This window comes from Maniola jurtina, chromosome W (genome assembly GCF_905333055.1).
Source record: "Maniola jurtina chromosome W, ilManJurt1.1, whole genome shotgun sequence".
Taxonomy (NCBI): domain Eukaryota; kingdom Metazoa; phylum Arthropoda; class Insecta; order Lepidoptera; family Nymphalidae; genus Maniola; species Maniola jurtina.
The window spans coordinates 2,519,607-2,540,998 of record NC_060057.1 but is presented as its reverse complement, the minus strand read 5'-3'; positions in this window follow the sequence as shown (position 1 = coordinate 2,540,998).

Here is a 21,392-nt window from a genome sequence, read left to right as displayed (position 1 = left end):
CCAGTCTCTGGCGACAAAAATACCTAAATGTCATTTGCACAAGCAAAACGCGTAATCGCTCATACTCGGATTTTGCTAAAAGTGCGTATTTCGATTTTTTACATTTTCCCGAAAATCTTGAAATTTCCCTAAAAATGTGGTAATTTTTTCCCACCAATCTATACCCCAAGCTTATACGTACAATCGCTTCATAGAAGCCGAATCGCTCCAATGTTGCCAACTTTGAGATATTTAACTTTTAAAATTGCGATTTTTCGTACCTCTAACATAACGGCCGCCATGACAGCCGCCATCTTGAATTTTGTAAAACCACTCCCGTTCTGTCAAAATACAGGATAATCGTGGGCGAAACACGAAAAAATAGTTATCCTCGACTACCCCGTCTTGGATCTGTGGCGCCGCGGTTCGGGGTCGAAAAATCAAAATTTTGAAAACGCTACGGCTCGGCCGCCATCTTGTTTTTCCAATTTTTTCCACATTTTTTGTTAATCATGTACTACTTTCTACAAAGTTTGCAAAACTCAACAAAATCGGTTGGAAAACAACGGAGCTGCAAAAATCACGTCGGCCGCCATCTTGTTTTTCCGAAATGTCATAATTTTTCCCCAGAGGGTTCCCGAATCCAAACACATCTTCCCTACATCACTATATCATTTTCCGTCTCCTTCTAGGAGAACAATTATGTCAATGAGTGAGTGAGTGAGTGGTAATTGAGCTATATATAGTATAATAACTAGTTTTTGCTCGGTGCGCGAGCTGCTAAAGCAGCTCACGTGACGTGGTAAGGTAAACTTTATTATATAAAACCAAATTGATTTATTAAGATACATAATTCACCCCGAAAAACCCCATAAAATGACAGGCATTTCTATTTTTTGTAGAAAATGTAAGTCCACCATCTTGGATTTGAAAATAAATGTCATTATCAAAATCAGCACCCTGGAAAACCCTGAAAACGATATCCATATTATTTTTTGTAAATTAGGATAATAATTTAGTAGGGTGCGTGGGTGCGCGGACCACTAAAGTGGTCCGCGAGCATGCAGAGTTTGTTTCACCGAGTAGACCTTCGGATTCTGATCATCTTTTGCCAATAAACCACTCTTCCATCTTTTATAGCCTCCGAGATAGACACCGACGAAATTTGTACGGCGGCCATCTTGTTTTTCCAAATTTTTCTACTTTTTCTATTAATCGTTTACTACATTCTTTAAAGATTGCGAGTTTGAACGAAATCGGTTGGAAAACAAAAGAGTTGCAAAAATCATATAGGCCGCCATCTTGTTTTTCTGAAATGTCATAATTTTTCCCTACTCATATCGCGCACCAAAACATATCTCCCCTACATTATCGTATCGTTATCCGTCTCTTTCTAGGAGAATGAGACATTCAATATTCGTTGCACAAAAGAAGTTAAGGTCACTTTGTTCAAGTCCTTTTGTCAGAGCTTCTACACGTGCAGTCTGTGGGTTGACTATACCCAAAAAACTATAAACGCTCTCCGAGTCCAGTATAATAACATCTTCAGAATATCGAAATCGCCTCAATTAAAAGCAGGCTGGAGAGAAGTCCCAACATTATCCTGAAGGTGATAGCAGACAGACAGGACAGCGCTCTCAAAGCGCACTGGATGTCTGCATTAGTTAATAAGTATATTAATTATATTAACTAACATAGAATAAGTATCTTACTAACATACATTACATAATAATTTAGTTACTAACATAGGTTAAGATGTTTACTAACATAATATTGTGGGCCTTTGTTGCTTAAATAAATAAAGATATTATTATTATTATTATTATTAATATTCGCCATACAAAATGTATGTAAAAATAAATTCCGCCATTTTGAATTTTTTTTCTATTCATCGAGTAGACCTTCGGACCCTGATCATCTCTTGCCAAGAAACCACACTTCCATCTTTTATACCCTCCGAGCTGGACACCGGCGAAATTTGTAAGGCGGCCATCTTTTCTTCGCCATTTTGAATTTTTTTCCAGCTTTTTGGCAATTGGATGACGTCATGAATGACATTTGCTCGAGCATCCCCACCTATCTTCAATACCTTAAGCGGGCCCTTCACCCGTCTCCGATATCCTCAATCATCAGCTCTCTCCATAATTTTGGCTTACTAAGTTTTTGTTTTCTATCTGACACCATCAGTGAAAAAAAAAAATTTCATACAAAATTTTACAGGAGTTTCTTAGTTGAAAATCTCGAAAATCTCCCCAAAAGTGGCAACACCGGTTGCATATCTCCATACTGCAAGCCGAGATAAACAATCGATTCATACATACTGACTTTCCAAAATGTTGCCAACTGCCTCAAAAACGTGGTCAAAATTTCGAAAAATAAAAAAAAATACAAAATGACCGCCAACTCGTTTCACAGAAAGATTTTACACGGTTTCATAATTTTCCTATTAACTACAGGATATACCGCGCCCGATGACGTTTCAATCTTTCCTCTCGCTCGCACCCACACGAAAGGGGATACCGTGAAAAAGACCGTGTCGAAAATCACTTTTACTTTGATAAATTCCAGTGTTGCCAGTCTCCGGGACCAAAAATACCCAAATGTCATTTGTACGAGCAAAACACATAATCGCTCATACTCGGATTTTGCGAAAAGTCCGTATTTCGATTTTTTACATTTTCGCAAAAATCTTGAAATTTCCCGAAAAATGGGATAATTTTTCCCCACCAATCTATACCTCAATTTCATACGTACAATCGCTTGATAGAAGCCGAATCGCTCCGATGTTGCCAACTTTGAGATATTTAACTTTTAAAATTGCGTTTTTTCGTACCTCTAACTTAGCGGCCGCCATGACAGCCGCCATCTTGAATTTTTAAAAACCACTCCCGTTTTGTCAAAATGCAGGATAATCGTGGGCGAAACGTGAAAAATAATTATTCTCGACTATCCCGTCTCGGATCTGTGGCGCCGCGGTTAGGGGTCGAAAAATGAAAATTTTGAAAACGCTCCAGCTCGGCCGCCATCTTGTTTTTGCAATTTTTTCTACCTTTTCCATTAACCGTTTACTACTTTCCTAAATAGTTGCGAGTTTAAACAAAATCGGTTGGAAAACAACGGAGCTGCAAAAATCACCTCGGCCGCCATCTTGTTTTTCCGAAATGTCATAATTTTTCCCCAGTCGACTCCCCCACCCGAACACAACTCCCCTACATCACTATATCATTTTCCTTCTCTTTCTAGGAGAACAATTATGTCAATGAGTCAGTCAGTCAGTGGTAATTGAGCTATATATAGTATAATACTAGTGTTTTGCTCGGTGCGCGAGCTGCTAAAGCAGCTCGCGTGACGTGGTTATGTTGACTTTATTATATTTAACCAAATTTATTTATTAAGATACACAATTCACCACAAAAACACATAAAACCCACACCCATATCAATTTTTTCTTAAAAAGTGCATGTCCACCAGCTTGGATCTAAAAATGAATGTCATTATCAAAATCAGCACCCTGGAAAACTCTGAAAACGACATCCATATCATTTTTCGTAAAAACGGGGTAGTTGAGGTTAATAAAGTAGGGTGCGTGGGTGCGCGGACCACTAAAGTGGTCCGCGAGCATGTAGAATTTGTTTCACTGAGTAGACCTCCGGATCCTGATCATATTTTGCCAAGAAACCACTCTTCCATCTTTTATAGCCTCCGAGATAGACACCGACGAAATTTGTACGGCGGCCATCTTGTTTTTCCAAAATTTTCCACTTTTTCTATTAATCATTTACTACTTTCTTCAAAGATTGCGAGTTTCAACGAAATCGGTTGAAAAACAAAAGAGTTGCAAAAATCATATAGGCCGCCATCTTGTTTTTCTGAAATGTCATAATTTTTCCGTACTTATATCGCGCATCCGAACATATCTCCCATACATCAATGTATCGTTTTCCGTCTCTTTCTAGGAGAATGAGACATTCAATATTCGCCATACATTTTCAATGGGAAAATAAATTCCGCCATTTTGAATTTTTTTTCTATTCATCAAGTAGACCTTCGGACCCTGATCATCTCATGCCAGGAAACCACACTTCCATCTTTTATACCCTCCGAGCTGGACACCGGCGAAATTTGTATGGCGGCCATCTTTTCTTCGCCATTTTGAATTTTTTTTCAGTTTTTTGGCAATTGGATGACGTCATGAATGACATTTGCTCGAGCACCCCCCACCTATCTTCAATACCTTGAGCGGACCCTTCACCCGTCTCCAATATCCTCAATCATCAGCTCTCTCCATAATTTTGGCTTACTAAGTTTTTGTTTTCTATATGACACCATCAGTGAAAAAAAATTTTTCATACAAAATTTTACAGGAGTTTCTTAGTTGAAAATCTCGTAAATCTCCCCAAAAGTGGCAACACTGTTTCTATATTTCGATATTGCCGACTGAGTCACACAATCGATTCATACATATTGACTTTCCAAAATGTTGCCAACTGCCTCAAAAACGTGATCAAAATTTCGAAAAATTAAAAAAAATACAAAATGGCCGCCAACTCGTTTCACACAAAGATTTTACACGGTTTCATAATTTTCCTATTAACTACAGGATATACTGCTCCCGATGACGTTTCAATCTTTCCTCTCGCTCGCACCCACACGAAAGGGGATACCGTGAAAAAGACCGTGTCGAAAATCACTTTTACTTTGATAAATTCCAGTGTTGCCAGTCTCCGGTGACAAAAATACCCAAATGTCATTTGTACGAGCAAAACACATAATCACTCATACTCGGATTTTGCTAAAAGTGCGTATTTCTATTTTTTACAATTTCCCGAAAATCTTGAAATTTCCCTAAAAATGAGGTAATTTTTTCCCACCGATCTATACCTCGAATCAATACGTACAACCGCTTCATAGAAGCCGAATCGCTCCGATGTTGCCAACTTTGAGATATTTAACTTTTAAAATTGCGTTTTTTCGTACCTCTAACTTAACGGCCGCCATGACAGCCGCCATCTTGAATTTTTAAAAATCACTCCCGTTTTGTCAAAATTCAGGATAATCGTAGACGAAACCAGAAAAAAATTATTAGTTTCAATTTCCCGTTTCGGATCTGTGGCGCCGCGGTTCGGGGTCGAAAAATCAAAATTTTGAAAACGCTACGGCTCGGCCGCCATCTTGTTTTTCCAATTTTTTCCACATTTTCTGTTAATCGTTTACTACTTTCTTTAAAGTTTGCAAAATTCAACAAAATCGGTTGGAAAACAACGGAGCTGCAAAAATCACGTCGGCCGCCATCTTGTTTTTCTGAAATGTCATAATTTTTCCCCAGAGGGTTTCCGAAACCGAACACAATTCCCCTACATCACTATATCATTTTCCTTCTCTTTCTAGGAGAACAATTATGTCAATGAGTCAGTCAGTCAGTGAGTGGTAATCGAGCTATATATAGTATAATAACTAGTGTTTCGCTCGGTGCGCGAGCTGCTAAAGCAGCTCGCGTGACGTGGTTAGGTTAACTTTATTATATAAAACCAAATTTATTTATTAAGATACACAATTCACCCCGAAAAACCCATAAAATTACACCCATTTCAATTTTTTGTAGAAAATGTAAGTCCGCCATCTTGGATTTCGAAATGAATGTCATTACCAAAATCAGCACCCTGGAAAACCCTGAAATTGACATCGATATTGTTTTTTGTAAAAACGGGGTAGTTGAGGTTAATAAAGTAGGGTGCGTGGGTGCGCGGACCACTAAAGTGGTCCGCGAGCATGCAGTGTTTGTTTCACCGAGTAGACTTTCGGACCCTGATCATCTTTTGCCAAGAAACCACTCTTCCATCTTTTATATCCTCCGAGATAGACACCGACGAAATTTGTACGGCGGCCATCTTGTTTTTTCAAAATTTTCCACTTTTTCTATTAATGGTTTTCTACATACTTCAAAGATTGCGAGTTTTAACGAAATCGGTTGGAAAACAAAAGAGTTGCAAAAATCACGTCGGTCGCCATCTTGTTTTTCTGAAATTTCATAATTTTCCCCTACTCATATCGCGCATCCGAACATATCTCCCATACATCAATGTATCGTTTTCCGTCTCTTTCTAGGAGAATGAGACATTCATAATCGCCATACAAAATGTATGGAAAAATAAATTCCGCCATTTTGAATTTTTTTTCTAATCATCGAGTAGACCTTTGGATCCTGATCCTCTTTTGCCAAGAAACCGCACCTCCATCTTTTATACCCTCCGAGCTGGACGCCGGCAAAATTTGTATGGCGGCCATCTTTTCTTCGCCATTTTGAATTTTTTTTCAGCTTTTTGGCAATTGGATGATGTCATGAATGACATTTGGTCGAGCACCCCCCACCTATCTTCAATACCTTGAGCGGACCCTTCACCCGTCTCCGACATCCTCGGTCATCAGCTATTTCCAAATTTTTCCTCGATTTTTTTTTTGATTTCTATACGAAACCATCAGTGAAAAAAAAAAAATTCATACAAAATTTTACAGGAGGAGTTTTTGGGGAAAATCTCGAAAATCTCCCCAAATGTGGCAACACTGTGTACATATTTCGATACTGCTGGTTGAGTCACACAATCGATTGATACATGTCGACTTTCCAAAATGTTGCCAACTGCCTCAAAAACGTGATCAAAATTTCGGAAAATTTGAAGAAAATACAAAATGGCCACCAACTCTTTTTGCAGAAGCAAATTAGATAATTTTACAACTTTCCTATTAACTACAGGATATACCGCTCCCGATGACGTTTCAATCTCTCCTCTCGCTCGCACCCACGCGAAATGATCGTCCCTGAAAAAAGACAATGTCGAAAATCACTTTTTTTTTGATAAATTCCAGTGTTGCCAGTCTCCGGCGACAAAAATACGCAAATGTCATTTGTACGAGCAAAACGCATAATCGCTCATACTCGGATTTTGCGAAAAGTCCGTATTTCGATTTTTTACATTTTCGCAAAAATCTTGAAATTTCCCGAAAAATGGGGTAATTTTTCCCCACCAATCTATACCTCAATTTCATACGTACAATCGCTTGATAGAAGCCGAGTCGCTCCGATGTTGCCAACTTTGAGATATTTAACTTTTAAAATTGCGTTTTTTCGTACCTCTAACTTAGCGGCCGCCATGACAGCCGCCATCTTGAATTTTTAAAAACCACTCCCGTTTTGTCAAAATACAGGATAATCGTGGGCGAAACGTGAAAAAATAATTATTCTCGACTATCCCGTCTCGGATCTGTGGCGCCGCGGTTAGGGGTCGAAAAATGAAAATTTTGAAAACGCTCCAGCTCGGCCGCCATCTTGTTTTTGCAATTTTTTCTACCTTTTCCATTAACCGTTTACTATTTTCCTAAATAATTGCGAGTTTAAACAAAATCGGTTGGAAAACAAAAGAGCTGCAAAAATCACGTCAGCCGCCATCTTGTTTTTCCGAAATGTCATAATTTTTCCCCAGTCATCTTCCTCACCCAAACACATTTTCCCTTCATCACTATATCATTTTCTGTCTCTTTCTAGGAGAACAATTGTATCAATGAGTCAGTGAGTCAGTGAGTGGTAATCGAGCTATATATAGTATAATAACTAGTTTTTGCTCGGTGCGCGAGCTGCTAAAGCAGCTCACGTGACGTGGTAAGGTTAACTTTATTATATAAAACAAATTCATTTATTAAGATACAGAATTCACCCCGAAAAACCCCATAAAATGACAGGCATTTCTATTTTTTGTAGAAAATGTAAGTCCGCCATCTTGGATTTGAAAATAAATGTCACTATCAAAATCAGCACCCTGGAAAACCCTGAAAACGATATCCATATTATTTTTTGTAAATTAGGATAATAATTTAGTAGGGTGCGTGGGTGCGCGGACCACTAAAGTGGTCCGCGAGCATGCAGAGTTTATTCCATTGAGTAGACCTTCGGAACCTGATCATCTTTTGCCAAGAAACCACTTTTCCATCTTTTATACCCTCCGAGATGGACACCGACGAAGTTTGTGTGGCGGCCATCTTGTTTTTCCAAATTTTTCCACTATTTTCATTAATCGTTTACTACTTTCTTCAAAGATTGTGAGTTTCAACGAAATCGGTTGAAAAACAAAAGAGTTACAAAAATCACTTAGGCCGCCATCTTGTTTTTCTGAAATGTCATAATTTTTCCCGACTCCCATCTTGCACCCGAACATATCTCCCGAACATCATCGTATCGTTTTCTGTCTTTTTCTAGGAGAATGAGACATTCGATATTCGCCATACAAAATGTATGGAAAAATAAATTCCGCCATTTTGAATTTTTTTTCTATTCATCGAGTAGACTTCTGGATCCTGATCCTCTTTTGCCAAGAAACCACACTTCCATCTTTTATACCCTCCGAGCTGGACACCGGCGAAATTTGTATGGCGGCCATCTTTTCTTCGCCATTTTGAATTTTTTTTCAGCTTTTTGGCAATTGGATGATGTCATGAATGACATTTGCTCGAGCACCCCCCACCTATCTTCAATACCTTAAGCGGGCCCTCCACCCGTCTCCGAAACCCTCAATCATCAGCTCTCTCCATAATTTTGGCTTACTAACTTTTTGTTTTCTATACGACACCATCAGTGAAAAAAAAAATTTTCATACAAAATTTTACAGGAGTTTCTTAGTTGAAAATCTCGAAAATCTCCCCAAAAGTGGCAAGACCGGTTGCATATCTCCATACTGCCAGCCGAGATACACAATCGATTCATACATATTGACTTTCCAAAATGTTGCCAACTGCCTCAAAAACGTGGTCAAAATTTCGAAAAACTAAAAAAAATACAAAATGGCCGCCAACTCGTTTCACAGAAAGATTTTAGTCGGTTTCATAATTTTCCTATTAACTACAGGATATACCGCTCCCGATGACGTTTCAATCTCTCATCTCGCTCGCACCCAGGCGAACCGATCGCCCCTAAAAAAGACCATGTCGAAAATCACTTTTTCTTTTATAAATTCCAGTGTGGCTAGTCTCCGGCGACAAAAATACCCAAATGTCATTTGTTCGAGCAAAACACGTAATCGCTCATACTGGGATTTTGCGAAAAGTGCGTATTTCGATTTTTTACAATTTCCCGAAAATCTCGAAATTTCCCGAAAAATGGGGTAATTTTTTTCCTCCAATCTATACTTCGAGCCTATACGTGCAATCGCTTGATAGAAGCCGAATCGCTCCGATGTTGCCAACTTTGAAATATTCGAATTTTAAAATTGCGTTTTTTCGTACCTCGAACAAAACGGCCGCCACGACAGCCGCCATCTTGAATTTTTAAAAACCACTCCCGTTCTGTCAAAATACAGGATAATCGTGGGCGAAACACGAAAAAATAGTTATCCTCGACTACCCCGTCTCGGATCTGTGGCGCCGCGGTTCGGGGTCGAAAAATCAAAAATTTTGAAACGCAACGACTCGGCCGCCATCTTGTTTTTCCAATTTTTTCGACATTTCCCATTAATCGTTTACTACATTCTTTAATAGTTGCGAATTTGAACGGAGTCCCTAAAAAATCAAAGGAGCTGCAAAAATCACGTCGGCTGCCATCTTGTTTTTCCGAAATGTCATAATTTTTCCCCAGAGGGTTCCCAAAACCGAACACAACTCCCCTACATCATTATATCATTTTCCGTCTCTTTCTAGGAGAACAATTATGTCAATGAGTCAGTCAGTCAGTGAGTGGTAATCGAGCTAATAGTATAATAAATAATATTCGATATTTTTTTATACCACTAAATGATGATCTCAAAATACTGGAATACAATCACACCGGAAATAAATCGCAGGGAGCCGCTGGATTCAGGCGGCATAGGACCGTGTCATTTGGAAGTCTCTACAAGAGACCTAGGTCCAGCCGTGGACGTATATCAGTTGATAATAATGGTAAAATAGTATGATTTAATCGACACTACATTCCAGTCGCTAAGTTACGGCCCGCTTTCCTAGGAACCCTAGTTTTTAACCCCCGACCCAAAAAGAGGGGTGTTTTAAGTTTGACGTGTGTATCTGTGTATCTGTGTATCTGTCTGTGGCATCGTAGCTCCTAAACTAATGAACCGATTTTAATTTAGTTTTTTTGTTTGAAAGTTCTTAGCTATAATCCAAAAAATCGGTTCAGCCGTTTGAAAGTTATCAGCTCTTTTCTAGTTACTGTAACCTTCACTTGTCAGGGGTGTTATAAATTTTTAATTTACACTTGTACTTATAACGATTTAAGTCTTTGTGGCATTACTCATGTCACGCCGTATCGGGTGAGCGCGATTAGTTTGGGTAGTTTGGGACGCACGCTGCCCGCCATCCTTACTTACTCATGATCGTGTTACGACATTTTGCACAAACCTGCCGTGCAATCTTCGTATATAGGATAACTAGCTTATTTCTGCGTGGACTAAACATACCCCTATACCCGGGTTTGAATTTTCAAAATTACTTTCTTAGCGGATGTCTATTGTCTACGTCATAATAGTTATCTGCATGTCAAAAAGCCCAACCCGTTTAATAGTTGCTGCGCGTTGATCAGTCAGTCAGATAAAAAGTGACCTACATATAGGTATCTACTTGAACGACTCCGGGATGGACAGACGACATAAACGAGCCGCTGGATTTAGGCGGCGGAAAACCATGCCGTGTGGAAGTCCCTACAAGAGACCTTCGTCCAGCTGTACAGGTTTATCGGATGATAAGGATAATGATGATGCCTTTGATAAAGTCATTAATTTCATCGTTCAAAGTTTGAAACTTCTGTCTCCACTGTTCGAAACAGGGCGCTTTCTATAAACCACCAGTTCTATGGGTATAAAAAGCTGAATACATGAATGCATCAATGCTTGCCAATTGACGGTCTATCGCGCAAGTTGCGTTTCGACTACCATCGCTTAAAGAATCTGACTGACATGTCATTTCCTCCCAGCTGTGGTCTAACATCATCACTATGAACGCAGGAGCTATTGTCCTAATGTAAAAACGGGACTCTCTTTGTACAAAGGTAGATGTCGCGATCGGTAATAGATACACTATGTACCTACAGTCGGAAAGTGCGTTATTATTTAACACTAGATGATGCTCGCGGCTTCACCCACGTGGCTTAGGTTTTTCCGTAGTGCAAATCCCGTGGGAACTCTTTGATTTTTCTGTATAAAAGCTGTGTTTGTCTCCAGGATTAATAAGCTATCTCTATATCAAATATCGTTAAAATCGGCTAAACGGATGGGTCGTGAAAAGTTAAATTCATATTTTAACTCTTTATAATAATTGTAACATACAAAATTGCCTATTTATTTTTAAAAAGCTATAAACCCATGTGGACGAAGTGCGGGCGCATCACCTACTTTAAATAAATACTAAATGCTATAATACTTATCGCACGTTTCTAAACCGTGTGGTTTGATATATGTAGGTGATGTACGTACAGAATAGCTATCTACCAAATTTCATCAAATGGGTCAAAAAGGTAACAGACTGACAGACGTACTATCGCATTCAAAGTATTAGTATGGATGAGAAACAATTTCAGACAATCCACCCGAACAAAACCGGCACGAGCGAGCTGAGCTAGTCGCTTGTATAAAAGTTAAAACTGTAACTGAATAATGCGCATGAAATCTTTGGTTAATTCGGCAATCATTCATACATCACTCAAAATCCGTTAATACTGTTTGATCTGAAGGTAATGAAGTGATCTGAAATTATCAGTAACGCCGCATACCTCGTACGGATGCAACTGGCCAAAATTCAGATTTGAACGCTCAACAATGGGATTCTTAACAAGGCCTCGGGCCAGCCGGTAGCGGAAAATCTCGAAAATCCCACCGCAGATCGCACGAGGATCGAAATATGCCATAAGGTATTTAGCAAAATGGCTGGCCTGTGAGCTCTGCCATACACATAATCGGACAACCGCGCTGTAGAATCGATTATACAAAGGTGAATCACTATCTAACCCATATTATAAATGCAAAAGTGTGTTTATTTGTTGGTTTGTCTTCTATTACGTTGCACCGGAGCAATGGCTCGACATGTTTTCGAGTCCGTTCCTATGTCCGCTCGTTATTACACCATGGCTGAACCGATTTTGATAAATGATACGTCAAAAGATTTGTCTTGATGATGCGAGTATATAAAATTCTTAAAAAATTAAAATGGCGGGTTTTATGCGCTTAGGTAAATGTTATGGCTGTAAAAGATGCAGCGCAAACCACAGTCGGGGTTTTTTGAAAACTTTCTTAAATTACTTGTTCTAAGTTAGAGTTGTAGAGTTACATAGCCTACTTTTTATCCTGAAAAATCAAAGAGTTTTCACAGGATTTTCAAAACCTGAATCCCCGGGACGAAGTCGTGGGTATCATCCAGAGTTCGATAAGAAGGTTGCTCGCCTTTGCGATCGGGTGAACCGAATGAAAATCGAATATCTGCATAAGAAATTCTGTTGCGTCACACTTGTAGTTTATTAAAAACTAACCGATGCTCGCGACTTCGCCCACGTGGATTTAGGTTTTTTCAAATCCCGTGGGATCTCTTCAATTTTCCGGGATAAGAAGTAGCCTATATGCTAATCCAGGATATTATCTATCTACATGACAAATTTCAGCCAAATCCGTCTTTTAGTTTTTGCGTGAAGGAGTAACAGACATACACACACACACGCACACATACACACTAACTTTCGCTTTTATAATATTAGTGTGATTACCGAATCAAATATGCCAAGCCGACTATGTGTATAGCAACTTTAAGTTCGCCACATTCCACACTACGACACCGTGGCTCGTTTTTTTTGTAATTAGTATAAGTCATCACTTTTGATGTCCTCCACCTTGCGCTAAAGAATGTAAATAGTGAAATAATCAAACTTTTTCTTACTGTTCTGTCTCACTAGCTTTTTAAGTGTGTTGGATACATTGCATTAGCAGTTTAAGTACTTAGTTGAAACGGGGAAAGTTGGGAACGAAACCCTTTAATCATTAAATAAAAAATCTACAAAGCTTTTAGTAGAGAACAATGGCAAAAGGCGTCATGATATAAGCAGAATTTGTTTATAAATAGGCGCAGATTCGCACAATAACCGGCGATTGTTATAGTTTTGTTATTAATGATTCTATTTTTCTCTGTTTCAGGTAAGTTGCACAATAAAATTGGACTTGTTTGGAATTCCGAGCTGTACGTAACAATCGATCGCCTAAGCGTAAGTATACAAAACAATGCTATATTTACTGTACGCAGTGGATTGTTGGCCTTACGTGGAAAACCTTTGATATTACAAGCGCATTATTATATGCCTACCTAGAATTTGATACACAGCAAACATTCAAAGTTTAGTATAAAATGGTAGATGAAGACCCAATTCAAAATCTGATATGTGCACAAAAATTTAATTTTGAATTTAGTGTCATTTTTCCCTTCACCCACTTCACACCTAGTCTTATAGGTAACTAGCTTACGCCCGCGACTTCGTCCGCGTGGATTTAGGTTTTTCGAAATCCCGTGGGAACTCTTTGGTTTTCCGGGATAAAAAGTAGCCTATGTGCTAATCCAGGATATTATCTATCTCCATTCCGAATTTCAGCCAAATCCGTCCAGTAGTTTTTGCGTGAAGGAGTAACAAACATACACACACACACACACACACATACAAACTTTCGCCTTTATAATATTAGTGTGATTCGCGACGTGTTAGCTACATAGTTTGAATAGGTATCACCGATTTGTCATCTCTTCATTTCTCTAAGCAGTGTAAAACCAAGACTACTAAATTGTGTAATTTTAATTTTGTGTCATTTGTTCCTTCAACCTAATGGAGATTGGGTACAAAAGAGGGCATGAGTGGTTGAGGGAAGGTGTAGACACGCTTTGAACCTTTGTGATTACACTTCGCACTGCGTATCATTGCGTGTATAAGACGCGTCATGTAAACTACGAGTATATATTTATTACCTAGTTTGAACAGGTATATTAATTTGGCATCTTTTCTTCTCTAAACAGTGTAAAACTAACTCTATACTGAGTTGTGTAATTTTGAGTTTGGTGTCATTTTTTCCTTCACCCTAATGGACATTGGGAACAAAAGAGGGCATGAGTGGTTGAGGGAAGGTGTAGACACGCTTTGAACCTTTGTGATTACACTTCGCGCCGAGTTTCATCGCCTGTTCATACGCTACGCTCGCATATGTTATTGTTTAGGTATTTAGACACTTTATTAATTATTATTATCACTTTATATTCATATATGATTTATGTGGAGAATCTACGACTAAGTATATGCGAACCATTGTTGCGTTAGCTCAGGAATATTGTAATAAGGGTTGAAAAAACTGTTTTTTAAACAGCAAAACCTGTAACTCGATTCCGTAAAACTTTCATCAACCATTATTACAATCACAAAAGTTATAATCGACTTTTTAGCTAATTCTTTTGCAACAATACATAGTAGCCAATAGTGAGAGAATGTCAACCAATCAGAGGTGATTGGGATCATGACATTGTAGCTGTTATTCTACCGCAATTGAGCATCTGGCTTATTATTTGTTAGGTAACACTTTATTGCACACATACAAAGTAAAAACATCGAAAAACATACAAAGTACAAAGCTTGTGTTAAAAAAAAAAACAAATATTGACTGATTTTTATGTGTAACGATTATTAACAGTATTGACACCTCAGATTAAAGAAATATAGTTGATCCTACATACCTACTTAAATATTCTCGGCACAGACTCTTTCTTCAGAATTTTTCTGATAGTCGGCATTCATACAACACCTAATATATAGATCCAAATTACGTCTGAATTATGTCTGAAATAAGCAACACACGGATGAAGACCAACAAAACATAATTATATCACATTTAACCCCTTTAGGGTCGATTCTCGAAGCGAAATTTTAAAATTTTACATAGAGATCAGTAACCTCGATCTCTACCAAGTAAAGCACAGGAAAAAACGCGCGAATATGCTATGTCTTGCCAATCCGAATCGCAATTTAGGGTAAGGATTTTCAATCAATAGCCTTTTTTATTGTTTACAATAGTTACTATATAATATAACTCATTTCATGCTCCTTAACCCAACGTATTATACGAAGAAGATACAATTCGTTAATTAATCTCAGACAGGACAGACAGACTGTTTTTATTATAGGTCTGATTTAGTCCGACTGAAAGCTCATTGAATACAAACTTGTACCTATTGTACAAACTTTGTCCGGAGGGGTAACTTCGGGAGTATAGAACAAATTATAAATAAAATAGGTGAACGTTATTTTTCGAATACATTTTTCATTTTATATTGTACGGAAGGCGGGTGTCGCGGAGGAGGCGAGGGAGTTAAAATAAAGAGAAGCGCAATTGAATTTTTAATATTTTATGAGGAGGGATGGCGGAGCGGGGCCTGTAGCAGTTTTAATGGGGTTGCGTGGCGCCCGCGTGCGTTCCAGCTGCCGCGCCCGCCTCCGTCTTAGAGACGTCGCAATCTTGTTCTTCGTTTGTGTTATGTGCGTTTTAAGCAATAATAATGAATCAATGAATGAATGAATGAATGAATATACTTTATTATATTTATACTTTATACACCACAAAATTAGTACAGAAAAAACAAATACAAAGCACATCAAAATATAGGCAGGTAGGTACAATTTGGCGGCCTTATCGCTACCTAGCGATCTCTTCCAGGCAACCAAAATGGTGCAAAGGAAATAGCTATAGATATTAGGGGTAGGTGGTGCAATAATAATACACATAATATGTAATATAGTATTTATTTATCATAATTAACATTAATCATAAACTCGTGACTTGACTTTTTCCTTACACTATTAAACTATTGTTTTTTAGGGTTCCGTACCTCAAAAGGAGTCTGACTCGCACTTGGCCGGTTTTTTTCCTGCACGATGGTTCGTGTGAGAGTCGGACTCGCAATTGACCGGGTTTTTTAGATATAGGATGGCAGCATAGCCTTCCCTTTTCCAAGCAGTGAGTTCCAGTGACAGGTTTTTCGCATTTTAATTTCTAAACACTTGCAACTCGAAATTGAAGCGGAAAGTCAGGCATCAAAAGTCGGCTCAACTTTTTTAATCAAAGGTTTTTATTTCTCTGTGTGTGGCTTCACGACTGCAATTTTGCGGCGCTACCCGAAAAGTATCACTGGCAATAAATAAAAGTAATAATATAGGCACAACACTTGAAATAAATTCGTAATTGAATTCGTATGTGTGTTATGCATAATATGTATTACAAGGGGCCACGTAATCAAACCTCTGTTTGCCATTAAAAGTAGATAGATAGATAGATAGAAACACTTTATTGCACACAAAAACACATGTAAAGGATAACAACACAGTAAGAAGAAAACAGAAAAAAACAATTGTGTGCAAAGGCGGCCTTATTTCTTGGAGCAATCTCTACCAGGCAACCTTTAAAATTACTAAAGAAACAGAACCTAAAAGGAGATAGGTACTTAAGTATCAATTATATTACTGACATATCTTATCCAGCCGAACCTTCGAAATATCGAACTGAATGTACTCTGCAGCGTACTCATTACCATAATTATTTTGTATTCATTGAAAATGGCATTTAAACAACCGCTTAGACTTATTTTTATTTTTATTGAGATACATGTAAGACTGCAATCTCATCTGGTGGTAAGTGATGATGCAGTCTAAGATGGAAGCGGGCGAACCTAGAAGGGGTATTGCATTTTTTTATTTAACCCATACTCCTTTGGTTTCTACACGACATCGTACCGAAACGCTAAATCGCTTGGCAGCACGGCTTTTCCGGTAGGGTAGTAACTACCCGTTGCACTATTGTCGTACCTACTCCTGGCACAAGCTTTACGCTTAATTGGTGTGGAAAGGGGAGTATTAGTCATGATTAGCATTGGCATGGCTTTAAAAAAATTAGAAATTATCAATTTCCTCCCACTAATAAGACATATTACATACACTTATCATTGCGCCAGAAAGCTCATCATAGTCACAATAATATTATAAAGGCGAAAGTTTGTATGTGTGTGTGTGTGTGTGTGTGTGTGTATGTTTGTTACTCCTTCACGCAAAAACTACTGGACGTATTTGGCTGAAATTTGGAATGGAGATAGATAATATCCTGGATTAGCACATAGGCTACTTTTTATCCCGGAAAATCAAAGAGTTCCCACGGGATTTCAAAAAACCTAAATCCACGCGGGTGAAGTCGCGGGCATCGGCTAGTATTACAATAAATCTATCCAATGGTCAAAGATACAGCTCAGATGAATTATCTCTTAAATGGTCGGCCGTCTACGTGCACGGCGTACTTTTACCGAATTATGCACATTACGGCGACGCCGGCAGTGGCTCGACAGTAACTCAATTCCGTGCGACTACAATACATGCGCCCTCTACCACTATGTACGTACACATTACAATCTAATTTCTATACAATGTGGAACCAAATTTCGACTTTACCGTGTTACCCATTACCCATATACCCATGGTGTTATTTACCCATGTTATAATTAATTACCTGTTAATTGTTGTATCTATTCTACACCAGGTACGACCTACCAAGAGTGACTGGTAGAGATCTCGACATATAGAGACAAGTAATTGCTTCCCTGTCTACTTTTTCTTTCACAACTTTCTGGTCCAAAAAAATGTACGAAAGTGTGTAATTGTTGGTTTATTGATTTGTTAGTTTGTCATTATCCGTAATACGTCGCAACCGAGCAATGGATCCACGACGAGATTTTATCCCAGATAAAGAGTTCCTACGGAATTTTAATAACCTAAATCCAGACCAAGTCGCGGGAATGTGTTAGTAGGTACTTACATATAATATTTAACGAATAAAGGTTTAGCTTACATCCCGGAGACGGACTTGGCTACTTTTTTGTTGGTTTATAGTTACGCTGGCCAAGTGCGATTTGGCAGACTTAACACGCCTTTGATAGCATTGTCCCACACTATGTATTCTATCACCATTAAGTATAGCAAATGATAAAATTTTCAAAATTCAAAATTGAAAATATTTTTATTCAATTAGACTTAGGTAATTACCGCATTATCAACTATTTGGTACCGAGACAACTTGCATCCTGTAGATGGGCATAGGCTTTTATCCTGAAAAGTCAAGGAAAAACTGGTTTTTTTTTGTTACACAACATTTTATCCACACGGACTAAGGAGCGGACATTAGGTATCCATCGATAGAGTGGCAGCTACAATGTCACGATCACAATCATCTGATTGGTTGATGCTCGCTTACCATTGGCTACAATGTATTGTTGCAACAACAACTATTAATTCAGCCAATCACATTGATTACTATTGTAAAAGTGATTGATGAAGTTTTCCCGCAATAGAGGAGCAGCACCTAATACCTACCTACCTACCTACTACTAGATAGGTACCTACCTACTTATCTATACTAATAAATAAAATTGGAGTGTCTGTCTGTAATTTCGAAATAACTACCTCATATTAAGCTCATATGGTTATTTGAACGATACCATAACTGAATCACACGTTTTTAAAATTTTTGTCTGTCTGTCTGTCTGTCTGTCTGTCTGTCTGTCTGTCTGTCTGTTTGAAAAGGCTAATCTTTGGAACGGCTGAACCGATTTTGACGGGACTTTCACAGGCAAGTAGAGGATTGACCAGGGCGTAAAATAGGCTACTTTTTTAACCGACTTTCAAAAAGGGAGTTGTGTTTTTCTACCTATGTACACCGAAATCTCCGAGATTTCTGAACCGATTTGCGTCATTTCTTTTTTAATCGATAGAGGAACTTTGCGACATTGTTTCATAAAAAATTTGGAGTCCAACTCCTCAATCCTGATGCTGCAGGGGATCTGACCAATCCACGCGGGCGAAGCTGCGGGCATCAGCTAGTATCATAATATAACCGCAGGCAGGCAATTTTATATTCATGTATACACCGACCAGCGGGTAAACGGACTAAGTCGGTAGTATATACATAGTATCACTTTACTCACCCCTTGTTACAACTAAGTATAGTAATAACTTAAAATTAATTATCATACTAATTACTGCACCTAATATGATGGTACTTTAAGGCCTCTAGACATTCCTGCCTACAAAGTTGCAGGCATCTGCTATGTTATTAGTATTTTGTTAAAAAAAAACTACTGCCATCGACATGGATAATAAATATGGTAACACAGTTCAAGTCACCGTATAATTGACTCCCTCTTACATCCACAATAGTCTTCCCCAACTAGACATATTATATTTTAAACAGGCATTGTAATAAAAAGTCACCCTTCTCATTTTTACAACGTTCACGTCATAACCTATCGTTAACTATCCACCTGTATATTAAAACTAGTATTTTGCTCGGTGCGCGAGCTGCTAAAGCAGCTCGCGTGACGTGGTTAGGTTTATGAGTTGTATTAAACCGATTTTTTTATTAAGATACACAAATTACCCCGAAAACCCCATAAAACGACACTTATATCAATTTTTTTCTTAAAAAGTGCACGCCCGCCATCTTGGATTTAAAAATAAATGTCGTTATCAAAATCAGCACCCTGGAAAACTCTGAAAACAACATCCATATCATTTTTTGTAAAAACGGGGTAGTTGAGGTTAATAAAGTAGGGTGCGTGGGTGCGCGGACCACTAAAGTGGTCCGCGAGCATGCAGAGTTTGTTTCACCGAGTAGACCTTCGGACCCTGATCATCTTTTGCCAAGAAACCACTCTTCCATCTTTTATAGCCTCCGAGATAGACACCGACGAAATTTGTACGGCGGCCATCTTGTTTTTCCAAAATTTTCCACTTTTTCTATTAATCGTTTACTACATTCTTCAAAGATTGCGAGTTTCAACGAAATCGGTTGGAAAACAAAAGAGTCGCAAAAATCATACAGGCCGCCATCTTGTTTTTCTGAAATGTCATAATTTTTGCCCTACTCGCCTCCCCCACCCAAACACATCTCCCCTACATTATTGTATCGTTTTCCGTCTCTTTCTAGGAGAATGAGACATTCAATATTCGCCATACAAAATGTATGTAAAAATAAATTCCGCCATTTTGAATTTTTTTTCTATTAATCGAGTAGACCTTCGGACCCTGATCATCTCTTGCCAAGAAACCACACTTCCATCTTTTATACCCTCCGAGCTGGACGCCGGCAAAATTTGTATGGCGGCCATCTTTTTTTCGCCATTTTGAATTTTTTTTCAGCTTTTTGGCAATTGGATGACGTCATAAATGACATTTGGTCGAGCACCCCCCACCTATCTTCAATACCTTGAGCGGACCCATCACCCGTCTCCGACATCCTCGATCATCAGCTATTTCCAAATTTTTCCTCGATTTTTTTTTTGTTTTCTATACGAAACCATCAGTGGGAAAAAAAATTTCATACAAAATTTTACAGGAGGAGTTTTTGGGGAGAATCTCGAAAATCTCCCCAAATGTGGCAACACTGTTTACATATTTCGATACTGCTGGTTGAGTCACACAATCGATTTATACATGTCGACTTTCCAAAATGTTGCCAACTGCCTCAAAAACGTGATCAAAATTTCGAAAAATTAAAAAAAATACAAAATGGCCGCCAACTCGTTTCACAGAAAGATTTTACACGGTTTCATAATTTTCCTATTAACTACAGGATATACCGCGCCCGATGACGTTTCAATCTTTCCTCTCGCTCGCACCCACGCGAAAGGGGATACCGTGAAAAAGACCGTGTCGAAAATCACTTTTACTTTGATAAATTCCAGTGTTGCCAGCCTCCGGCAGTAAAAATACCCAAATGTCATTTGTACGAGCAAAACACGTAATCGCTCATACTTGAGTTTTGCTAAAAGTGCGTATTTCGATTTTTTACAATTTCCCGAAAATCTTGAAATTTCCCTAAAAATGGGGTAATTTTTTCGCACCGATCTATACCTCGAATCTATACGTACAACCGCTTCATAGAAGTCGAATCGCTCCGATGTTGCCAACTTTGAGATATATAACTTTTAAAATTGCATTTTTTCGTACCTCGAACAAAACGGCCGCCATGACAGCCGCCATCTTGAATTTTTTAAAACCACTCCCGTTCTGTCAAAATACAGGATAAACGTGGGCGAAACACGAAAAAATAGTTATCCTCGACTACCCCGTCTTGGATCTGTGGCGCCGCGGTTCGGGGTCGAAAATTCAAAATTTTCAAAACGCTACGGTTCGGCCGCCATCTTGTTTTTCCAATTTTTTTCACATTTTCTATTAACCGTTTACAACTTTCTTCAAAGATTGCAAAATTCAACGAAATCGGTTGGAAAACAACGGAGCTGCAAAAATCACGTCGGCCGCCATCTTGTTTTTCCGAAATGTCATAATTTTTCCCCAGAGGGTTCCCGAAACCGAACACAACTCCCCTACA